We start from the raw sequence: 22,872 nt of genomic DNA on the forward strand, positions 1-22,872 counted from the left end.
AGCTGCAGAGTGAGCTCAGTCAAACAGGTTACCTGCAGGCTTGGGCTCCCTTTTTTTCTTTCCAGCACTAGGCACCCTAAAACTGATAGACTACCTCTATGAACTTGAGGTTTTTCTATGGATCAGACAAAATAAGGAAATTCCTCTTTTGCCTTCCACTGAAAGTTTCTAAGCTTCTCCTGGGACCTAAATCAGAGAATTAGGAATCTAAATATTATTGAATTTATCTGCTTCAGAGCTTGGTTTTTTTCCCTGTATACACATGAATATAACAGTGTAGTTTTTTTCTCAGATAAAAATATTCAGATAGTATTACGTGAATTGCTATAGCTGTAGTTACCATTTTCCACAAGTATGGACAGAGACTTGCCAATATAATCATCACTAGCACAGATTTCTCTTTCATTATTGTTTCTTTTGAATGGCTATGTTGGATTTTGTTCCTTTGTAGAGGATTACTTTATTTTTTTAAGTTGCCAGATCTTATGCATTTCAGCAATTCTAAAAAGAATATGTTCAAAATGGTCACGTAACTAAAGATTTTCTCTCTTTCTCAGATGTGACCTAGTGCTTGTATGTGGGCCTGGAAATGCAATTACCTGCCAAAGCACAGTGAAACTGGTGTGACACAGACCTCTAAATCTTCTGACACTCTTTTCTCATATAGAAGATTTGGCACTAGTACAAGCATTTAGGTTACTAGTATGTGTTTTTGTTGAAAAAAATCCCAGTACAACAACAATTATAGATATAAAGACATCCTATGTTGTTTCTTCCCTGTACTGCTATTTCCTTTCTAGGCTGAAATAGGTGATACCACTCAGAGTACCAGTATAACTGCACCAATATTAAATGTTGTATTAACTATATCTGATATCTTGTTGAAACTTGTGACAGGTTCCGAAGTGCTAGTCTGTTCTGAAACTGAGATTTAAGGTCTAATTCCACAAAACTTCTTTGCTTTCCTTTTAGGTTGGGAACTTTTGTCTGTTTGGCTCTCTTGGAAGACTTTTCTGTGATTATATTTATGTTGCCAAATCAGATTGGGATTCAGACTTCGGGTAGGACTTTGGGTGTTATTATTTTTGTTTCATTATAATGATAAGACAAGCATTAGGAACAGTGTGAATGAAGCCTTTAAGTAAGGCTTGAAGTTTTTGAAGCAGAACTGTTTCTCACCAGAAAAAAGTCTATACTAATGTTGTACTTCTTTATGAGACTTATTTTGAGCTTCCCTAGAATTTTTGAGGCAGTCATCTGAGATCTAAATAGCAAGGCTGCCTAAAAAGTAAACAAATCCTTTTAGATGTGGTGAGCAAATCAGACTGGATATGAGTTCCGAGAATGTACAAAATTAAATCTAGTTTAGCAGCAGAAATGTTACTGCACAGCGATAGCACACACGTGACTCATCCCCAGTGTCGCAACACCATTAACCAGAGAGATTGGCCACAGAGATGACTGTTCTTGGCCTTGTTGGGAATACCAGTAAGAAGCCTAACCACTGCTAGCTGTGCTCTTTTTTAACTCATGTGTTAGTCATATGCAGAAAAATTTATTCTCAATTAAGTCACACTGAGTAGCACCAAACCATTGCAGTTGCTGGATTTCCATGGGCACTCCAGGACACGTGAGGATATCCCAGCCTGGTGATCACATCTGGCAGTCAGAGAGCAACTTGAGATCTAGTGTGTCAACAGAAAAACTGGTTTGGACCCGTGCTTCCTGGTCAGGATCATGTATTGATCTGCAGTTTCAGTCCTATTAGGTTATTGATTATGTAACACTAATCATTACTATTTTCCAGAGTGACGTGAGGTTTCTTCCACATTTTGCTTTTCTGGAGTGATGTGGGACACAACCCTCACCCCTCCAAAAAAATCCCCAGGCCTCTTTTTTTTTTCTGACCATATCACCTGTATGATGCAAAACTATATTTGCTAGAAGAATCAGAAGATACTGCAAAACCAATCATGCATTGTGCAGTTTTGCTTCTTTTTATCCCTCTCATTTTTTTTTCTGAATTGTCTGATTACTGAAAAGCATTTAATACAAAAGGAGAGCATAAAGCAAAGGTAGGACTTTTCATTTGCATGGGGCCACCCAGCTCCCAAGAGATCTGAAACAAGAGGGCCCTTCTAAATCCCAGAGAAAGAGCATGTTTTTCTGTAAATGCTCTCACATTCTCTCTTGCTCTCACTTGCTTTAAAGCATACATCTGACACAAATTAATCTGCAGGGTTTTTAGTAATTTCCCATCCGCTGCTGGGGCAAATTAGACTTGCTGATGTTGTTTTGGCCTAACCCTGAAGCAGCATGAAAGGAATGGCCCAGAGGGAGAGCGAGCCTGTTCTCCTTGGCTCTTCTTCCATGTACTCTCCAGTCTGTTCAACAACAACAAAAAAAGTTCAATTGGCCTGAAAGGCACTGAAAACCCCTCTGTAGTACCTTAAAGGACCAAAATTACTTAATTAATGTGGAGACCATTATGTGAGGTTACCATATGAATGAGTAAGTGGACTGCCTGAGTTACAGAGCAGGAAAGAGGAAAGGATATCTGAGGTCAGACTTGTCAGGGTAAAGGAATCCTAAACAATGAGGGCATTGGTTTAAGATTTGAGGAAGAATTTGAAAAAAGAGCCCTGAGAGTGAAATTAAATGAAGCATGGGAGAGTATTAGTGGAGATTAGCAGTGCAGTGAAGGAACCCAGAGCAGACTGCCAATCGCCCCTAAGCACAGGCAGCTTTAACTGGGCTGATGCAGACAGGAATTAGGCTGTACTGGAGTCTGACTGAAAACTATTTTCTTGGGCAATGTTAAAGAGTTTTTCTTCCACATCCCCTTTCTTTTACTGACTTCTGAAAGTAAATGTGTCCCTGTCTCAGCCGCATGTGGGTTTTTTCTGCCAGGCACACTTATGACAGAAGCTGATAAAGCAGAGTCAAGACTTGAAAAGTACTTGGGCACTCTCAGTGTAAATGTGAGATTCACTTAGTAGCAAGGGATTGTCATTGCAAATGTGCTGCTTCAGATGAAGAGAGGACAAAGCATAGTGAAACTAACAAAATTAATGCCTCTGCTTATAGCTGAAGTCTGGGAGACATGTGCTTACATATAGATACTGGTTTAGTGAAAAGTAGACTATTTTTCTGAAACATGAGTACTTACAGTGCTTTTCACAGTTCTTTGAGGCCATTTCAAGGTTTTTCTCCTTGGAGTTTTTCTTATTAGTTCTAGTTTCCAGAAAGTAGTATCTATGATAGAACAAGTATCCAATAATGAGATGAAGGTGACAATATTTCGTAAGGTGTTAACTGCAGTAATTATTTTATTTGCTTTGGTTTCATTTGCTGTCTTTTTGAAACAGTACTCACATACTCTGGAATAAAAATCCTGACTCTTGCATATGAGTTCCTAGCGCTTGTCCTACTGCTACGACCAGAATTCTTGCTGAAAGCAAGGGGAAAGTGAATAATCTCTCTGAAAATACTTTTATTGTGCGCTTTTACAGAAGACAATAGACTAGATCTTGAGTAACATTTGCAAAACCATCCAGAGAATCCCAAAGTAATACCTGCCAGAGCCTGTAGAAAGTCAGAGATCGTATTTAGACCCTGCTTTTCAGATATAACTAATGTCCCCAATTTACTGTATGGTTTGGGAGGACCTAAGAACTTTGGAGAACAGTAATTCGGTGTTAAATCCTGCTGTACTGTGATAACCAATAGCTGGCTGAGTATCTGGAAGAAATTCTTTATTGTGGAGGTGGTGAAGCAATGGAAGAGGTTGCCCAGAGAAGCTGTGGGTGCCTCATCCCTGCAAAGTGTTCAAGGCCAGGCTGGATGGGGTTTTGAGAAACCTGGCCCAGAGGAAGGTGCCCCTGCCCATGGCAAGGGGATTGGATCTGGATGGTCTTTAAGGTCCCTTCCAACCCAAACTCTGTTAATATGGATTAATTCCTGTCTTTAAAAAAGATGCACTGTATCTTTAGCAATAAGTAGACTAGTTAATCTTGTGTTTTACAGCTGTAAGTCTTCGACACTGAGCTTAGACTTCCACAGTAGCTCCTGACATTCTCTTGGGGCATCAAGGGAACCTGTGTGCCTAAAGTGCCTCTGGGTAATGGACTGAAATGCTTATGTTGCCTTGTGAAGAGTCTTTCCTAAAACTTCACTGGTGTCCCTTAAACATCTGGGTGTTTCTGGGAAAGTAAGGGGGTGAAGGTGGACCCTAATGGGGTGAAGGTGGACCCTGATTGTCAGCAATCATAGTAGTTTTCAAGTGAAAACTCTTATGTTTCACTGAAACTGCCGTCTGGCTGACACTCTAAAATGGAGTGAATTAGTGGAATCCACACAAATATTACTTCATTGCATAAACTGCATTTCAGAAGCAGATTGGATGACATTTTCATGTTCCCCTTTCCAGCAATTGTTTAATTTCTCTGCAAAAGAATAATTTAAGTAATTGGAATTTTCCTGCAGGATAGGAAAAAATTACCCGCCTTATATTCCTTTCTTTTTTATTTTCCCATCTATTATTTTAATTGAAACCAACATTTAAAAAAAATATTAAATACCATTAGAGGCCTCCCATAACCAGAGATGTGTGGGAAATACTTTACTAACCTGCACAACTTTTGTGTTTTCCTAAACTTTCCTGTTCTGGTCTGAGACAAAACCAAGCTCCTTTAAAGGCAGGAGTACTCATGCTTTTGCTGCTACATGGGTGGTACCATTATGAGAGTGGTAAGCAACCCTCCAGAAGTTTCAGCTTCAAAATACCTCATTTTCTTCCCAGCCAAAGGAAAGGTTGATAATGAAAAGTTCCATGATTTCATTCTCTCTCCAGACTGAACAGGCATACTTGCAGTGCACTGCCCTTCAGCTGAGTGCTCTGCAGGTTAATATGAAGGCCATGAGAAGTCTGAACTTGGTAGGAATCAACAAAGATTGTGACCTCACATGCACTTAGCCCACCTGCCTTCAAAACACACCTTGCAGCCTGGCTGAGTGAGGACTGAATTCCCCTTGGGAAGCAATGTTGCTTTGGGAGACTTGGGACTCACAGTCACCTGCTCTGTAGCTGTCATGCAGAACTTCACTGGGAGTTTTTCAAGCTAGGCCTGACTGGTATGTCCCACCTGCTCCAGAGGAGTTGTGTGTGAGGTGCTTCAGCCCTGCTTTGCAGAGGAGCTGAGCTCAGGCAATCAGCAGCAGGTGCAGCTGCGAGGCAGAACTACCTGTGGAGCCACAGACGAGGCCAGTCAATGATGGCATGTGAATTTGGACACAGCAGAAAGCTGCCAGGCAGACCTTCAGAAAAAAAACCCTAAAACCCTGGCCTAATGTATTGTGTGTGTCTGCACTGGGTTAGTATTTTTTCTTTTTCGGTTGTGCTGTTTTTTGTGGAGTTTCTTTTGTTTGTTTTGTTTTGTTTGTTGTTGGTTTTTTTTTTAATTTTTTGCAGGTTTTTTTCTGTGGTTTTTTGGGGTTTTTTTGGCTTTGGGTTTTTTTTTTTCATAAAAAAGAAAATCACAACATATAAATAAGAAACAAAGATGAAGTTAAAGTGGTTTTGTTTAACTCTAGAGCTAAACAAGCTGACAGAAGAATTGCACACCCTCTAAACACCCTCTCCAGTTCTTCTGCTAACAGTAACATATGTGATGCTCCTGCTAATTTTGACTTGACCATGGTGTTACTCAATATGTTGTCCTGTACTGTAGCACTGACATACAACATTCAGCCTAAACAGAGTTAACAGATGAGTGTGACTTTCTGTGAACATAATGTATAATGGCCAAATTTTACAAAATATTAATCTATTCAGTACTGGAGGACATGTTTAGCTAAGAATATTTTTTCTATGAAATATGTTGCAGGTGATGTATTCCTTAGGAATAAACTACCACTGTTTCTCCACTCCCATCTGAATTACACACGGTAGTTTTTACTGAAAGATTTTTGTGTTATTTCAGACTTTAACCCTGATATTGCTTCTTCATGAAATGTAATTAAAGAAATCTTATTTCATTTTAAGGGTCTTAGCTAGTTCATATCAATTAGAAACACTTTGCCTTAGAGTCCACAAAGGAGAGGCTTGGATTTCTTAAACTTTCATGTCTTTTTCATGTGTGAACCACAAATATATTAACTTCCAATGATTCACAAATTAAGCTGATGAAAATAAAGGCAGGGAGGGTGGTAGCTTCATACTTTATAAGAGCGTGTGAAGGTTTGGGGGGTGGATTTATTATTTAAAATAATGGAAAACAGCCAAAATCAAGAAAAAATGAGGGACATGTGATATAAAAAAACTAGTTTTCTTTTAAAGGACTCTGAATAACTATTCCATCATTAAGATTCTTTTTAATGGCTGGTGCTCCTTCTAATTGGTCAATCTACTTAAAAAAGTATTTCAGTGCAATCATTAGCATAGAAAGCCTGATTGTTTATGCCTTTTGATCATTGATGGCTATCAGGGAAGAAGCTGGATTTTAATAATCTTGAGATGGATGTGTGGAGTTCTGCCTGCCATCCACGCTTCTTGCTTGTAACACTATATTCTAAGATCCTTAAGTTCTGTAGAGATATCATCTTATTTCCGCTCATCAAATGTTTTCATAATCAATGCCCTTTTTGTACTATCTGTTATGTGCTATCCAGTGAGCTCCTTGGGAATCAAATAACTTAGAAGGAAGGGAGAGAGAACATGTTCCTTTTGTAGGTTGTGGGGACTATATATGTTGCGCCTTGGAGATAAATACTGGCTTTTGGATTTTTAATGATGTATCAGGCTTCCTCTGATTCAATGTGAATCGTTGTAGTGGCTAAATCATCTGCCATCTGGATTTCATCTCTTCATAGTTGACCCAGGTCAACAAGATCTACCAGAGTGGTGATAAAGGTATTTAAGCAAAGAAATGTATGCTCTGGTTTTGGTTTGGCAAGTTTTTTGGCATGTTCATTTGCTTTGAAAATCGAGAAGGAATCCTTTCAGGCGGAGCTTTCCTACAACATATCTACTGTTTCTAGCCTTGAGACATTGTTGCCTTACTGGGTTTTGCTTTTGGCCCTTCTAATGAGCCCGGAGGCAAGATGCACACTGTGAAGAACAACAAATTGTAAGTTTGCTGGTCTTTCAGTACCCAAAATAGTCCATGGCATTTGTCATGGGCTAAACTCATTCTTAGCATCAGTGGGTGGTCTGATAGTGCGTGGTCCTTAGTGACACCTGGTAATAGAAATCCAAGGATAAGTAGCTGTTGACTCCCTCAAAAGCAGGGAGGCCCTACAGGGAGACATCAACAAATCAGAGGACTGGGCAATCACTAACCATGTGAAGTTCAACAAGGGAAAGTTGATTCTGCACCTGGGATGGGACAGCCCTGAATGTGCAGACTGGGGAATGTGATGCTGGAAAGCAGTGCCATGGAAAGGGCTCTTGGGATCCTGGTCGATGGCAAGCTGAACATAATCCAGCAGTGCCCTGGCAGCCAGGAGGGCTATTCATGCCCTGAGGGACATCAGGCACAGCATGGCCAGCTGGGCAAGGGAGGAGATTGTCCTGCTCTGCTCTATACTGGGGCGGCCTCACCTCCAGTGCTGGGGGCAGTTCTGGGTGCCACAATATCAGAAAGATATGAAACTATCAGAGTGTGTCCAAAGGAGGGCAACCAAGATGATGAAGGGCCTTGAGGGGAAGCCATATAAGTCTGTTCAGCCTGGAAAGAAGGAGACTGAAGGGAGATCTCATTGCAGTTACACCTTCCTTAAGAGTGGAAAAAGAGGGGCAGGCATTGATCTATTCTCTGTGGTGACCAGTGACAGGACCCCAGGGAATGGCCTGAAGTTGTGTCAGGGGAGGTTTGGACTGGATATCAGGAAAAGGTTCTTTCCTGAGAGTGTGGTTAGGTGCTGGAGCAGGCTCCCCAGGGAAGTGGTCACAGCACCAGCCTGACAGAGTTCAAGTGTTTGGACAACGCACATGGTGTGACTCTTGGGCATGGTGCAGTGCACGGCCAGCAGTCAAACTCTGTGATCTTTGAGTGCAGCTTATGCTATGGTTCTGTGAAATTCCTTGGAAAGCATAATCTTACTGTCAGGGATCTGTTATTGTGTCTTTTCTGGACCAAAACCGGCAAGATCTTCATACTTAAGAGATCCATTATGTGTGCACACATGAAGATGAAATTTTGATCTAGAGAGGAACTGTACCAGTTGTAGAGACCTGCTGCTGTCTTGGGCAGTAGCCAGCAGTAAAGCTGATTTTTAAAGTCTGTCAAATCTAGTGACAAAAATCTCTTTGTTGGGTAGGTAGATAAGGATGTTTTATGCTAATCTGTTTCAGAGTAAGGCTAGAAAGCAGTTTTTAAAACCACACTTGTTTCTGAATTCAAAGTTGTGTTTCATGAATCATAGGCTCACACTCTATGCTTAGGTAAGCTCCATTATTTTGAGCTGTCTTTCAAAATGTTGATGGGAGCACACCCACAAAAGTTGAGGTGAGTGAATAGTGACACAGTGAATTATTATGATACATTTTGCTTAGGTTCAGGATCTTTTCAAGAAGCTTTATTTGCAAGGGGGACTGTTTTACACTGATGAGCAACTTCCGAGCCCTGGAAATATGAGCTGTGCTCTCTAGCTGCTCTCTGCCTATGTGTGATCACATGCTGCTCTGGCACACAGGCCAGAGGATGCAAATGAAACCTTTGGTTCTGGAAAATCACATCTGCCTCTCTCCCCCATGTCCTGCTTCCTGCTAGCATGTTTGCCAGTAAAACTCAACCCTGTGAACATCTGCAGGCACCAGTCATAAAAACAGGCCAGGCACAGGAACAGTTAAAGCTTAACAAAAAATAGTAAGAGTCACAGAAAATAGGTGGGTTTTGTTCCCCCCACACCTTCCTCTCAGCTGTCCTCTTAGGAGCATCTTGCTGGGAAGGAAAATAGTTATCATTAGTACTGTTAAATGTTGCTGAATGTTTGATTTAGGCAAAGCTTGCAGATTCGATTCCTGATTTTTGGCTTATGCAGACTCAACAATGTATTTTGGAAAACCCTTTCCAAAAGGTCTTTGAATCACTGTATCTTGCATCAAAAAGTTCAGCTGCAGTCACTCATTTCCAGTCATGGCCATTGCAACTTAGACTGTAAAGGAAAAGAAACCCGAGGAGGGTGGTTGTTTCAGAATGAAAGGTGTGATGGCTGCCCACACAGCTATATAGTCAGAGGTCTTGTTTAACACCATCCTGAGTTACGGGAATTCTGCATTTAGCACTCTGTTATGCTGTGTACACCCCTTCCCCCAACATGTATTTGGAAAGCTTCTGTCAGCAATCACAGGGAGAAGAGACAATTTCATGAGGTGAGTGGGAAGTTATCCCCAATTACAGCTGTGTTATACCAGCACATTATTTCAAACCCTGCTGCTCATCTGCATGATTCACTCAATATGGTATGTGATTATCTACCTGACTTGTGAACTTCTGTGCTGAGGAGGAAATGCCTAGCTTGGGGAAGTAGCTATGGTAACAATTCATATAATGTTCTGATGTTTATCAGAACAAAAGATAATGCTTAACTTGCTGACTGCTCAGGCCTCTAATTCTGTAATGTGCAGAAAAGTAGATATGCACACTGCTCACTTATCAGAGAGGTATTAAAGTTGAGTATCTAAAGCATTTGACAATTCTCTCTGGACTCAGATGCATCAGTTACCATTATTATAGGAAATAAGAGGTTTTTTCATATAGGTGAGAAAAACCTACAATTCTCTGCCACACATTAAAAGCACATTTTTGGGCCTGAAAGTTTTCTTTTGAATATACCACCTGGCCTAAAAGGTTTCTTTCTCACAGTACAAACCTTGACTCAGAAACATCATGGGTTATCACTTATTTCCAAATTCTTCCTTCTCGGCAGATTGTATGTCTCTGTTTCTGCAAGCCTCAGTTTTGAGTGGGATCCATAATTAACAGCTCTGCAGCTAAGTCTCAAACTGTTTTCTGTGCAAGGGGAGACAAAGTGTTCACTCTTGATCCCTGTGTAAATTAAAGGTTGCTATTAATTTAGATCTAGACTGAACATGGTTATCTTACCCTCAGCAATAAGGTTCAAACAGTTACAGCTCTCCATTACTTTATTGGGTAACCTCATACATAAACTTCCTGCTTATCATTCCTCTGAAAATTCTATGAGGAAGAAGTGAAACAGAGCTCTCCAGAGTAAACTCTGGCCTTCTACACAGCCTGAAGCACCACAGCTCCAAATGATCAAAATGACTTGCCTTTTCTGTGGCCTTAGCTTAAAGAGCATATACCTGCCCAGTTTACTTCTAAAATTGCAGGATAGACTGCAAACAAGTTATTTGAAAGAAACATGAATGTTCTGAAAATACAGACAGTGTCCTTCCTAAAAGGAAGCAGCAGACTTGGGATCTTAAAAGGTAACATGGGAATTTGATAGGTGTATTTATTTAATTAAAGGAAATTATTTACCTAAATTTCAACTCTCTGGTGGATAGAATTGCAGGTATCACAAAGGAATTTCTGCCTAATGGCTGTTTTCAGTAGGTGTTGAACTATATGTTGTTCTCATTTCAGTGTAGGAGTTTTCTATTTTTAAAAAAACTGTTAGAGAGAGGTTATATTCTATAGTTTTATTTATTTCCATTATAAAACTTAGGCTTACTTTCTAGACATTTTCTATCGCTGGGTTTAACAGCATCAGTGTAGCACCCGGCACTGTCCTGACTAGTGAGGATCCCTTCCAACGCTTGGAATACCTGGCTATTTTGCTCTCACTTCTTATTAGACCATTTTTGTAACACTGGTCTTAGAAACCTTTCTGTAACCATTAGCTCCTTTTCAGATGCTTTTGGGTATTCCCGGTTATGAGCTGGCACAAACAGTCATGCTGTGTGATAGAAAATCAGTCCAGAAGGTGCATTTGACAAGCTGGTATTTAAAAAAATTTCTCCTTTCCCCCTGTCCAATTGCCTGCTCACATCTGACTATATGCTTGTAATCTGATGAAACTGATAAGAGTAGATATTTGCAATGGATTACTCAAACCCCTCTGAATTCCCAGTTCTTTACTTGCCCCACCCATGATTTAAAGAAATGGATTTACCCCATGGTATTGTTTAGCGATCCAGATACACCAATCCTGAGCAGAAAAGGTTATGTTTTAGGAGGCATATAATTGTTGAAAATATGAAATGAATATTTTCAGTGAGCATCATTATTTCCCTTGGGATGAAGACATTAAATTTGGGTATTTTGAGTTATGTAGGAGGCTTAAAAATTAACAGGGAAAGTTTTGACTCAGTCAGTATCAGGATCTTTTCGAACAAGTCCCAGGTAAAATTTTTGTCATGTTCATTGCTCTTCTGCTATAGGTTTTCTAATGAAAGTAATAAGAATATTTTCTTTGAATGCAATAAGAATAGGTTGATAGTGGCATTTCATTTTACACTGCATTTCCATAGCTCAAAATCTGCCATTAGCTGCTTTCCCTAAAAGACATGACGAAGAATTCCCTGCCTCCTTTTCAGTTTGTTTCCATACTCCTAGACATGCTTTATCACAAAAACCTTTCTGTTTACAGATTCAAGACATACAACACAGCGCACAAATTGCTACTCACAGAATAAATTCGGGTACGAACATTGTATAATTAACTCCAAGACTTCCAAATTACATATTGTACTAATTACATATAACGAGGCAAATTACATGGCCAGAGTTGCCTGCTGCTGCTTGTGCAAGTTTGCACAGACCCTCCTTTATCTATACCATGATTCTCCAGCTATCAGCCTAGTGAGGTTTGATGATTCAGAAGCAACTTTTCCAAAGGTCAATATAAGTCACTGAAGTATCCTTGGAGATTTAAGTTGCAGCTTTCTTGCATCCTGACTCAGCCAGGTTTCTGATTCTTGGTTCAGACTCATGACCTTCCCTTGTTTTTCTGATCAGACCATGGAAGTTGCAAAATACTGCTGGGAAGTCAGAGAAGCATGTTTTCCATACAATTTTTATTGCAGACAGTGAGATTCTCAGTGGTAGGACACTTCATTAGAAGATGGATAACAGCTTTTAAACATTCATTCGTGACACTATTACAAAAGTAATGTAGTGATATTAGGGGGAAAAGATGGAAGTATTTTCAAGAGGATATCTTGATGAAGCTGAAAAAATAATTTATCCAGCATTTCAGGTGATAGTTGTCCCTTTCATTTTCTAACTAGGGCTCAGGCAGGTTACTGTCTGGAATCTGAGAACTGCAACATTGGGAGTGATACAACAAACAACTGCAGGAATGTCTAGATCAAAGTGCAAAAGCAAAATTACACCTTTTTGCATATATCCTTGATCTTAACACCACTGAATCTAAATGTCTTGATTTTATCTAAAACTATCATTAATTCCAAAATTCTTCAAATTAATTTGGAAACTTAATTTTTCCAAAATTAACCCCAAAGTTGGAAAGATTGTGGAGATGAATTGCTGAAAGCTCTTGCTTTGTGCTGTCATTCCAATCTTGTATTTTGCAGATTTTGAGCATCTCATCTCTGTTGTACCTCATGGGGATATTGTGCTAGAGACGCAAGATTTAAAGCAAGGAAAATGATGGGGAGTATTGTATATTTTATTCAAAAGAATTGTGGCACTTTTGGAAGAAACTAAACACATGGAAAGAGGTAATAATTTGGAGAGCCGCACATAAAGGACCAGGAGTATTGAATTCAGCTTTGTGTTTGAGTTAACCTCTCTAGGCAATGAAATGCATGTATGTAATATGGTGTGATTCCTGGGGCTGTCCTATACAGGGCTAAGAGCTGGACCGTGATGATCTTTTTGGGTCCATTCCAGCCCTTCCAGGATATTCTATGATCCTATCAATGTTTCTGTGAGTATGGACTCACAGTATAGCCCATCAAGCTATACTTGTGCATAGCACTTTTAGTGGTGACTCCCTTTTTCTGGCCACAATTTATCAGGGACCCCTTTAGAAACGAAGGACCTGGGACCTCAACCCTATGACCACTCAGGAGAAGACAGGATTATCTAAACTGAGTAAATAGAACATAAGTGTGTGAGACCAGGGGCCTTCAATGATCCCACTCCTTTCTTGTAAGAAAAGCCTGCCTCATTGTGTTAGCAGTATAACATCCTTCTGTGATTGAAAACACTTGTAGGACGATGCCAGCATGTTCCTGTTTGCATCCAAACAATAATCAAGATCTCACACAGTGATGATTTGTTGTCAGCTGTTTTTCCTGCACTAAACAAGTCTGACACTAGCAGCCCACAAGCTAATTAACTCAAGTATCTGGCATGGGAATCTACATTATAGCTATCAGCAGAATATCTGCCGAACTGAAATAACCAGCCAGGTAGACTGATGTTCAGGGGAGATGAAGAGTGTCTCCTTGAGGTAGAGAAAAGAAAGATGAATGCTGATATACAGGATTTCCACTCTCTTACCCCATGAATTTATCTCTAAGGGTTTTTTTTAAACAAAACTTTGAAAGAAAACACTGTGCTGAATACTTTAGGCTGAATATTGGCAACTTGATCTTTATTTCCTTATTAATTTCCATCTCCCTTTTCAAACTTTCTGGTTCATCTTTGCCCTCTTCTTAACGTGCAAAACTGGGTTCTGGCATCGGTTTGCTTTTAATACTTGCCCAGGTTCCTTGATGAGACAAGATTGTGGGATGCCTTGCTGTTCAACACCTTTTATTTCTTCCTTGGGGGACTGTTGGCATCAGACACTCCTGAGACAATCAGAATAGACAAACAGCAAAACCTTTAGGAATTCAACACTGTGGGTAAAGCATTCCAGCCTAGGCTGGAAGAGCTGTGCCGTCTGAGATGAAAAGGTAACAGGAAAAAACTGAATAAACAGGACATTAGTATTTTGACACCTTGTCAAGTTGCTCATATTTCAGGATTTATTTTTTTTTTTTTTAATGTATGTCTTACAGAGTTAAAAGAACACTCGTTGTTTTGCTATCACTCCCACTGTATTCAAGCAGTGCTGTGGATTTTCTGTCCTTTTAAGAGTGGGGCCTGAGTTGTTTTCTAATCAGGGAAAAAGTATGCCATTAATATCCTCTCATCACTGTAACATTGAAAGTGAACTTCCCTTTTTCAAAAAATAAAAAGAGACATGATTTTATGCCTCATGAACAAGGAATATATATGCATATATAACTAGGTCTATACAGAAAATGTAGTTTAGTAGCTAAAGGCAGGTTCCAGGAGACCTAATAGAGACATAGATATATATTTTTTTTTAATTTAAAGCAAATGAGATCCCTTCTGAGCAGACAGACAAGAGCTGTAGGGTCCATATCCTTTAAGGAATTTAAGTATTTGGCTCACAGGGTCACAGGGTCATATTTACACACTAAAATAAAGTACTTGTGAGCACTATTTAGTAGTAAGTCACCTTTCTCAGTAAGAGACTCTTGGGTACCACAGGCCAATCAAAAATATGCAGAAACAAGCATATCCCCAATTATAATTGTCTAGATCAAGAAGTCTGATTTGGGGCTGGGACCACTCCTCAGTTTTTAAGGAAAAAGTTTACACTGTCATTCAAAAGCCCCATTACATCAAACATGTCCACTTGCTGTCAGCTGATCTAACTCCAGTAACAATAATGTCACTGCAGCAGTGTTGATCCCAAGATCTGAGCAATTGTGCTGAAGCCAGTGCTGTGCTGAGCCAGGAGGAAAGGGAGTTAGCAACCCTTTTGCCTGCTCTTGAACTCTTAGACTGCCCTGAGTTTGCTGGTGTTGATAGCCCACAGAAATCTCGTTCTAAACCATAGGGTTTGGGTCTGATTCATTATGGTCAGTCCAGCTAACCTTCAGTGTAAGCCCAATGTAAATGGCTATGTGAAGTTGCACCTTTTGAAAGTAGACATGAAGCTGGCTTTACCCTCTCCAGTCTTGAAATTATTTCAGCTTCTTGGCCAATTTCAAACAATGACTAAACAAAGAAGGGAGGAAAAATAAAACAAACCATCATAAACTTGAACTCTCTGTCTTGGCTCTGTTTAATTGGGGATTGATATGACAACTTAGTCATGTCATTGTCATCTATGACAATGTTAAATTACATTTATTGAGAAACAATTTTCTGCAGCAATGCATACAGGTTTTCTTGCTCACTTTTGTATTGGCCTACAAGATTTCCCTACAGCATTCCTTTCCGGGTTGCTCCTGCGCAATCTGAGTGTTAATCATCAAATTAATTTCTGCTTCTTCTGGGCCTTCCACAGTACTTCCTTTTCTTTTTGTTTTTATTTCCCACATGTTGCTTTCATCCTGCCTTGGGTCATTTGCTATTATTCAGTTAATCCACTCTAGCAGAGTGGCAAATGAGACTGGCACTGCAGGTATGCCTGCTGCTGGTTCCCAGGAGCTTTTAGCGTCATAGCTGCAGCAGAGGACATTGCAAAAATGAAGTTAATCCTTGTAACATAGTATGTCTGTTAGCTGTATGAAAAGTGATCATGAGTAAGCCTGTATCAGGTATAGGTCATAAATTTAAACTCAGTATCTTTAATTTAATCTTTTATAGGGAGTCTGCCAGTTTCATGAATCAAAGCTGAATTTATTATGCTCAATAAAACCAGGCACAGTGTTATATTTTATAAATAGTTTTCTTTAGAGGAAAACTTGTGAAAACAACAACAAAAATAACTGTTGTATGCAACAGTGATTTCAGAAGGTTACATTGTTCCTATATGCCCTTGCTTGCTCTTCCTCTTGTAGCTGTTGTATCTACACATTAAAAACTTCCTAGCTGTGTTCTCCAAGTCCCTACATAGAAGAGACAAAGGCCACTCCCATAGGTCCAAGTTGCCTAAAGCTCAGGGGCACAAACTCGTCTGAAAGAGATACCACACATTTTCAGGGTAGGTTGAGTCTACTGAAGCCTCCAAAGAGATGTTGTTAGGAGTTGCACATCCTAATTGCTGCGTGGACATGTTGTGAGTCAGTCATAAGACATCCTGTGTGTGTTACGAAACTGCACGAGGACTCAGATCAGTGTGCACGGCAGGCTGGTGAGTGCAGTCATGCCTTGGTGCATGTCTGTGCCTGGAGACGTGTTGGGAAGTGTCTTCAACAAGAAGACACCACCAATACTTTTGCAGCTTCTCTAACAGGCTGCTGAATGATTTAATAAAGTTTTTTTAAGATGATATTCTGGAAACAAAGTGCCAGGTACTTAACAGTTTAATACTAAGAAAGGCAAGATAAGGACACGTCAGTAAAGATCTCACTTTGTCATGATTTTAAGATGATTCCTGTCACAAAATGTATTTTGATAGTTTGATGAAAGCATAATTTTGTCAGATTCCACCCAGTTTCCAGGAAAATATACCCTAAGATATGCTGTTAAGTTAACCCAGAGAGGGAGAAATAAAACAAGTTAGAGCAAGGATGAAGCAGCATAACTCTTCTCTGAACTAAGGTTATCACTGTATTTATTGTGTGTCATTGAACATATATGAATACTGCATGATGGTAATACCCAAAGTTAAGAGGTCACGATCTGACAAGAGCTGACATCTTTTATATCTCTGCAGTTTATCTATCTCAGTTTTCTGCAAATGCAGAACTCCAGATAGATGATCTGAAGCAATTAATTCTTTCATAAAAAAACCCCCAGTGGAAATGCTAATTCAAGAATTCCTATACTCTGTGCTTGCAGCACATGGGTGAATGGAAATGCCCTGTCTTGATAATGTGATTGTGTGTAATGCTTCTAAGTGTTTTAATGGCTCCTCAAAAGGAGAACACATAGTCCTCCATGCTGTCTGCCCCTTGGGGAAAATGACCATGCTGAGCAGAAGTAGCATTGGTATGACCCAGTGAGAGGTGTTGAAGTCTCAGCACCAGTTTTGCGCACAGGAAAGTCAGTGGGAATGTAAGATGATTAAATATAAGAAAATCTAGTTGCCGGAAATCACACAATTACTTACAGTTACTTAGAAAAGCTCCGGAATTAAAAAATAAAAATATATCATATTAAGGCACTGATATATAACCTTGACACAAGGATGTGCTTTTGGCAGAAGTATACTGTAAACAAGAAGTAAATGGAAAGCCACTGCCTTAATGAGCTATCAGTCTTGGGCTTATGACAAGATGCAATCAGAGCAGGAAACAAACAAATGGATAGGAGCTGAAACAGAGAAGGATGTGGAAAGCATAGTGCAAGCACGCCTTTTCATGGACGTGCTGTGTGCACAATATCACAGTGAGCAAGGGGGGCCCTGGGAGTCTCCTGCTTCGTGTTGTGGCTTATTAAGGCACAACTCCCACAGACTTGGGGAAGGGTTTTGTCTTAAACAGAACCATGGAGGGGAAATTGGGGCTCGTCACAAAATGACGCCCAGGTATGTAGAAATGAATCAATGTGCTTCCCACTATGCTGGTTTAGTGTTGCAAAAACAAAAAAAAAAAAAAAAAAAAAGAGAAAGGCAAGCAAGCTTGGAAGAAACAAAAGCACAGCTTTTTGTAATTATAGATCTTTTTGAGTTAGCCTGAGCCCTCCCCTTTCCTTCCTTTACCTTCCGCTTCTCCTCCCAAAATAATAACACATTTTGCCAATAATTTTGAGGAAGTCTCAGTGGGCCAGATGGAATTCAAAGAGAGGGGTCTAATAGAGTTTTGTTTCATTCTTTTTTTTCTTGTGATTTTTTTCCCCCATGCCCTGGTTTCCTACTTGCAATTTCTTTCTTTGGCTTATTGCATGACATGGAGGTGGTGATGCAAAAATAGAAGTTAATGGTACTACCACTGTTTGTTTCTATTAACGTTTACATGCAAAATGAAGGCATGTTGGAAGAGAACCAGACTGGCCAGTAAAACCTTTCACCCTCGTAAACTGTACATTTGGTTTGATTTTTGGCTTAGATCCCAGAACTTGTCACAAGCTTTATTATAAAGCTGTAGTTCAGCTAGAGTTTTGTTACCTTTATTGCAATAGCTCCCCTCCTCAAAAAATAAAAGGAAAGGAAAAAAAAAAAAAGCTTTAGTCCATTCTGAATCCTTTTCAAATTCTGGAGAAAATATACTCGAAAATGTAATTAGCCAGATAACTGTTCAGCATCAATCATCAGAATATAAATGAAGTTTATCTAAAATATATAAAAAATATACATCACCTCCTTAAAATAGTCCAAGAGTGACTAATCACATAAACAATAAGGCAGTTACCAACACTCAAGCATGTTACAACTTCTGAGAAAGCACAGGCCTAGAAATGCCAAAGAGGAGTCTACAGATTGACTGGAAATGATTTGGACATCTGGAGAGAAGATTTTTTACGTATGTACTTTCCCAAAGGGGTAATCTAGCTCTGCATGAGTTTACCCAGGGAATATATGAAAAAAAAAAAAAACAAAAAAAAACCCAAAAAAAAACCCACCAAAAAAGAAGAAAGGAATACAAAGAAATGTGTTATGATGTGCAATTATAAAACTATTGGTCTCATCCTGCTTTCATGAATCCTGTGTCTCTCATGCAATGAATCCCTTTGGTTCAGGACCAAGTACAAGTGAGAGCAATATGGAATTACTGACAATGGGATTTAAACGAACTGCTTTATAGCATAACCATTAATATTTTTTTAACCTATTGATGCAGATTGAATGGTTATAGAGAGGATATATAGCTCTGCTCTGAAAGATCAATTTGTTTGTAGCCCTTGGTTGGAATTTGAAACATGGTCTTGTAGCTATGGGTCTAATTTGAGATGGTGAAGATCAAAGTTTCACTGTTGCTCCTGTCAGTCAATTCCCATGTGATCCCTGAGTAAGTAACTTATACTGCCTATATTTCAATTCCCTGTTGAAGAAATGGTAACCAGAATATTTTATTTGAGGCTTGTTTAGACTAGTCTAAAAGGCTTAGATTGGTTCTTGCAGTGTAGAAATTTTTAATCTTTTAAAACCTCTTCAGTCAGGAAATGTTCATTGGCTGTGAGGCCCTAATTTTGATTGGAATTTATAGAAACCAGGTTCTTAAAGTATTTGATTCCCTTAAAATGCAAATAGGAACAACAACTCAATTTATTTCACAATATTTTGGTGCCTAATTTCAACAGGAATAAGTATAACCCAGTGCATCACAACGATGGTGATTCCTTGTTTTCCCATTGGAAAATACAAAGTCACAAAATTCTGAAGTTCCTGGAGAACCTATTGAACTGAGTCCCATGCCTCCTTCCGTAGTTGTAGCAGGCCCACCTGGAAACAAAGTATCCAGGGAGCAGGATTACTTAAAAATCTCTCTTCTTACACAAAATGTTTAGTGTTTGGATGTGAGCAGCATTTTTTGAGGGTGGAAGGACATTTGTTTTCTCATTGCCACTCTTGAAAAGCGAGCAGTTTGGCTCAGCATCATCAAGATCTGGTTCCCATGCCCAGCTCGTGGCTGGTGACAGCTGTGGGCTGCCCCTGCAATGTCTGAATCCTCCCTGCAGAGCTGTGCTGGAAGCTTCACCTGGCTAGGACGAAGTATGGGCCTGGTAGAATCATTGTCCTTATTGGTGAGTAAATCACCAATTGTGATTGTCCTCCACTCCTTCCCAGAGAACAGCATTGTCTTGTGGTGCTTTGCTGTGGGTGATGGAATGGAAAGTTAGTAGTGCATTAGAGATGTCCATCAGCAACCTTTTGAACTGATAATTTGTGTGGCAGGTGACGATTGTGCACACATGACAATAACCTTTTTGCAAGGAGGAAACCCAGTTATGTATGAAGCACAACATAGTACGTTGCGACTGAATTTAGGTTCGCAAGCAGAGAGTGTAACTCTCAAGGAGTCCTTAGTAAACATTGATTTGCAAACTTTAATCTGATAATCTCAAACTTTCAAGCTTGCTTGGATTACAAGTAAAGAAAGCAAAAGTAATTTTTTGAAGGACTTTCATCCATCAGTAAGAGGAAATCAAAGTGCATGAGGAAACTGAGAGCCCGCTGCTGCATGGCATAGCACATACTCTGTGCTGTGTTGAGAATGTTTTAACAGTCAGCAGGAGCCAGAGCCTCAATACCTCTAAAAATCTGTCTCTCTGCTTCACATTTTTATTGCTTTCTTTGAGGGGGAGGAAGGTTTGAAGGTCACAGAATTGGGCCATTTGTGTAACCAGAACCAGATGATTAATTACTTTTTTAAGGATTTTGTTTCTCTGAAAATTTTATCCCAGAAAAGCATGAGGACACACAAAGTCTGTGGCTGAAATTAAATTATATTAAGATTACAGAAATATTGCACATCACAGTTCTATGGGAAGTGGCTTTTCATTGTTTAGTGTAAGAAAAAGAAAGACTAACAAGTTAGGCTACACAGCTGGGGTTTGTGCTGTATAACTTGTTTTGTAACAAATCTTTAAATATTGTATACAAGCTGAAAGAACACATATTAGAAAGACTCAGACTGAAAAGAAATCAGCACAATTAACGTTCAAACTAGATTAACTGTCATTTTAGTTTAAAAAACCATCATGCTCCATTCTTTCATGCTACCCCCTACAAAAAATTTGGAACTCATCACTGGAAATATCACCTCAAAAATCTTTTTCTGCTTTCTGTTATTATAACCAGAGATGTATGTACTCATTGGAGCAAAATAAAAATGAATTTAATTTTTTAGATTAGAAACAGTTCCAGATGAGGATTTCAAAATTATGAGAACACTTTTTTTTATTTAAATTTCTGGTATGTTCTAGGAAAAATGCTGATTATTATCAAATGTGGAAGACTAGGTTGCAAAGCCCATTAAAACCTCTGGGAAAACTGGAAACAATTTTGATGTGCTTTGAATTAGGCTTTTTCTGGAACGGTCTCTGGACATAATATACAGAATGGACTGAAAAGTATCTCGTTATGCTGCTCCAAAGGCTCTGTTTATCATGGAAAACTGGACATTTTGAGCACTGTCAAACAATCTGTTTCCTTTGTACTTTTCTGGCCCAGTTTTGGCTTGTGTTATCCAGCTTCTGCCAGTTAGCAACCAAACATTTTTTGGGTGACTGTTGTGGAACTATGACTCTTCCCAAGAGGCAGCACTGACATTGGCAACTGGAGTTAAGTACAAAGAGGAGGCTTGGTTATGAGTGTCCAGACCATTCTAATGCCATTCATGCTCAGAGCTGGGGAATGGCTCTGGACATATTAACAGGCCAAAGGTCTTATCCAAAGATCACTTTTTTTTTTTTTTTTTTTTTTCCAATGAAATCTGTGTTTTCAGTTGGGTTTACTCTGGAGCTCTATTGTAGTTTCTCATTTCCCCTTTCAATTTTCCCTACCCTCATTCAGCATGCGAGTTGATCCCAAATTATTGCAAATCGCAATGAACAGAGCTAAACAATACTGCAGTGGACAGAATTATATAGAGTTTATGCTGTCTTCTGCAGATCCTCTGCTCTGTGTCTAAAATCCCACACCATGACTATGCTTCCAGGAGCTGGCCACACTAATCCAGGATGAGGAAACACAAAGGGGCTGGTGCCATACCAGGCATTTGCTTTTCAAGTTCTTGGTTGGACACTGCTGGGCAGTGCACCATCCTGGCTGGCACAGGAGGGGAGCAGCAGTGCTATGTCCTCCAGGCTGAGCTGCTCCACAGCTCCCTTAGAAGAAAGCAAATCCTCAGCTACTTTTCTTCTGGACTACTTTCTGGTGGTTTTGTCTTCCCCTCCCTCTGCACCAGCAGCAGAGTCCAGTGCTTTTAAAAGCCCTACTCTTCATGGATGCCACTGAATGGGCTTTTTAAATATTAAAGTTTGACCTAAGACTTTTGATATTCTGAAAGAAATCCCTTTTGCAACGAGTAGCATTGTATGAAAAGGACATTTTTGTTCTCTCACTGGAGTGAGAGCACAATTGGGGTTTCTGCAATTTTTCTGCCCGCTGTAACTTTGCTATAACACAATCCCCCTGATGCTTCTGGTGGTGATAAATAAATGTATTTATATGTTGTGCGCTTACATTCTCGGTACTGAGGAAACAGAACAATAACATACTCTTGTCGATACAAGCACTGCCCTGGGAATTGACTAATTAACATAAAGCTCAGCCCTGCAGGGACATTTCCAGGTTCATTTCTTGCTGCCTCAGCAAACTACAGGGTTTGGGCTGTTAACTACTTTCAGATGCTCTTTGTCTTTCAAGAAAGAAATAAAGAACATCCACATTGCTTTAGGCAAGTTAATGATTCTAAAGAACACTTACCTTTTTACCATATGCTTCACGGCAGATTAAAATCCTGAAGGAGCTAAGGATTACATACCATGTACAGTCCTTTGGCAGAAAAACATGCATTCTGAACTAAAAAGTGAGTGGCTGAATGTGACATTTAAATTCATTGTTTTTCCAGACCTGCATACTAAGAATGTTTGATTTTACTCAAAATAACACCAAAGAAGTGGTTTTGTAGGCGCTTTGATTTCTCAGAATCTCTTAAGGTTATGGCAAGCAGTTCAGAGTGGCTACTCAGAAAACTGGAGAAACTTGTGTAACCACTTCTGTAAAATTCAAAGGAAATCTGGCCTAATTTGCAAAGAGGAGATATACCTAAAATTTTGAGAAACTCATACTACTTGTGTCTTGTGTGTGATCATATTTGTTTATGTGAAGTATGTACTTTTCATTCACATTCTTTTCATTCACAAAGCAAAGGTTTCCTGTATTGGAATAATATGAAAAATATTGGAATAATATGGAAAAATACTGAGAAAAGGAAAAAATTCAAATTAAATGAAATTTGAATTTTACTGTTAAAGAAAACCTCATTGTTCTTACCAATTTTCCCTAGATTGCTAGATTTGCTCT

The 22,872-nt window shown here is 39.4% G+C and overlaps 1 long non-coding RNA gene across 1 annotated transcript; it reads right to left on the bottom strand.

Moving 5' to 3' along the window:
• Window positions 1-1,539: 1,539 nt before the first annotated feature.
• LOC111927644 (uncharacterized) lies at window positions 1,540-3,257 on the bottom strand. The gene is made up of 2 exons (XR_002863678.2): window positions 3,170-3,257; window positions 1,540-1,685 (listed from the first exon to the last, which is right to left on the bottom strand). It is a non-coding gene; the product is annotated as an uncharacterized LOC111927644 (long non-coding RNA).
• Window positions 3,258-22,872: the final 19,615 nt, after the last annotated feature.

Source organism: Cyanistes caeruleus, chromosome 2 (assembly GCF_971803275.1).
Source record: "Cyanistes caeruleus chromosome 2, bCyaCae1.hap1.1, whole genome shotgun sequence".
Lineage (NCBI taxonomy): Eukaryota > Metazoa > Chordata > Aves > Passeriformes > Paridae > Cyanistes > Cyanistes caeruleus.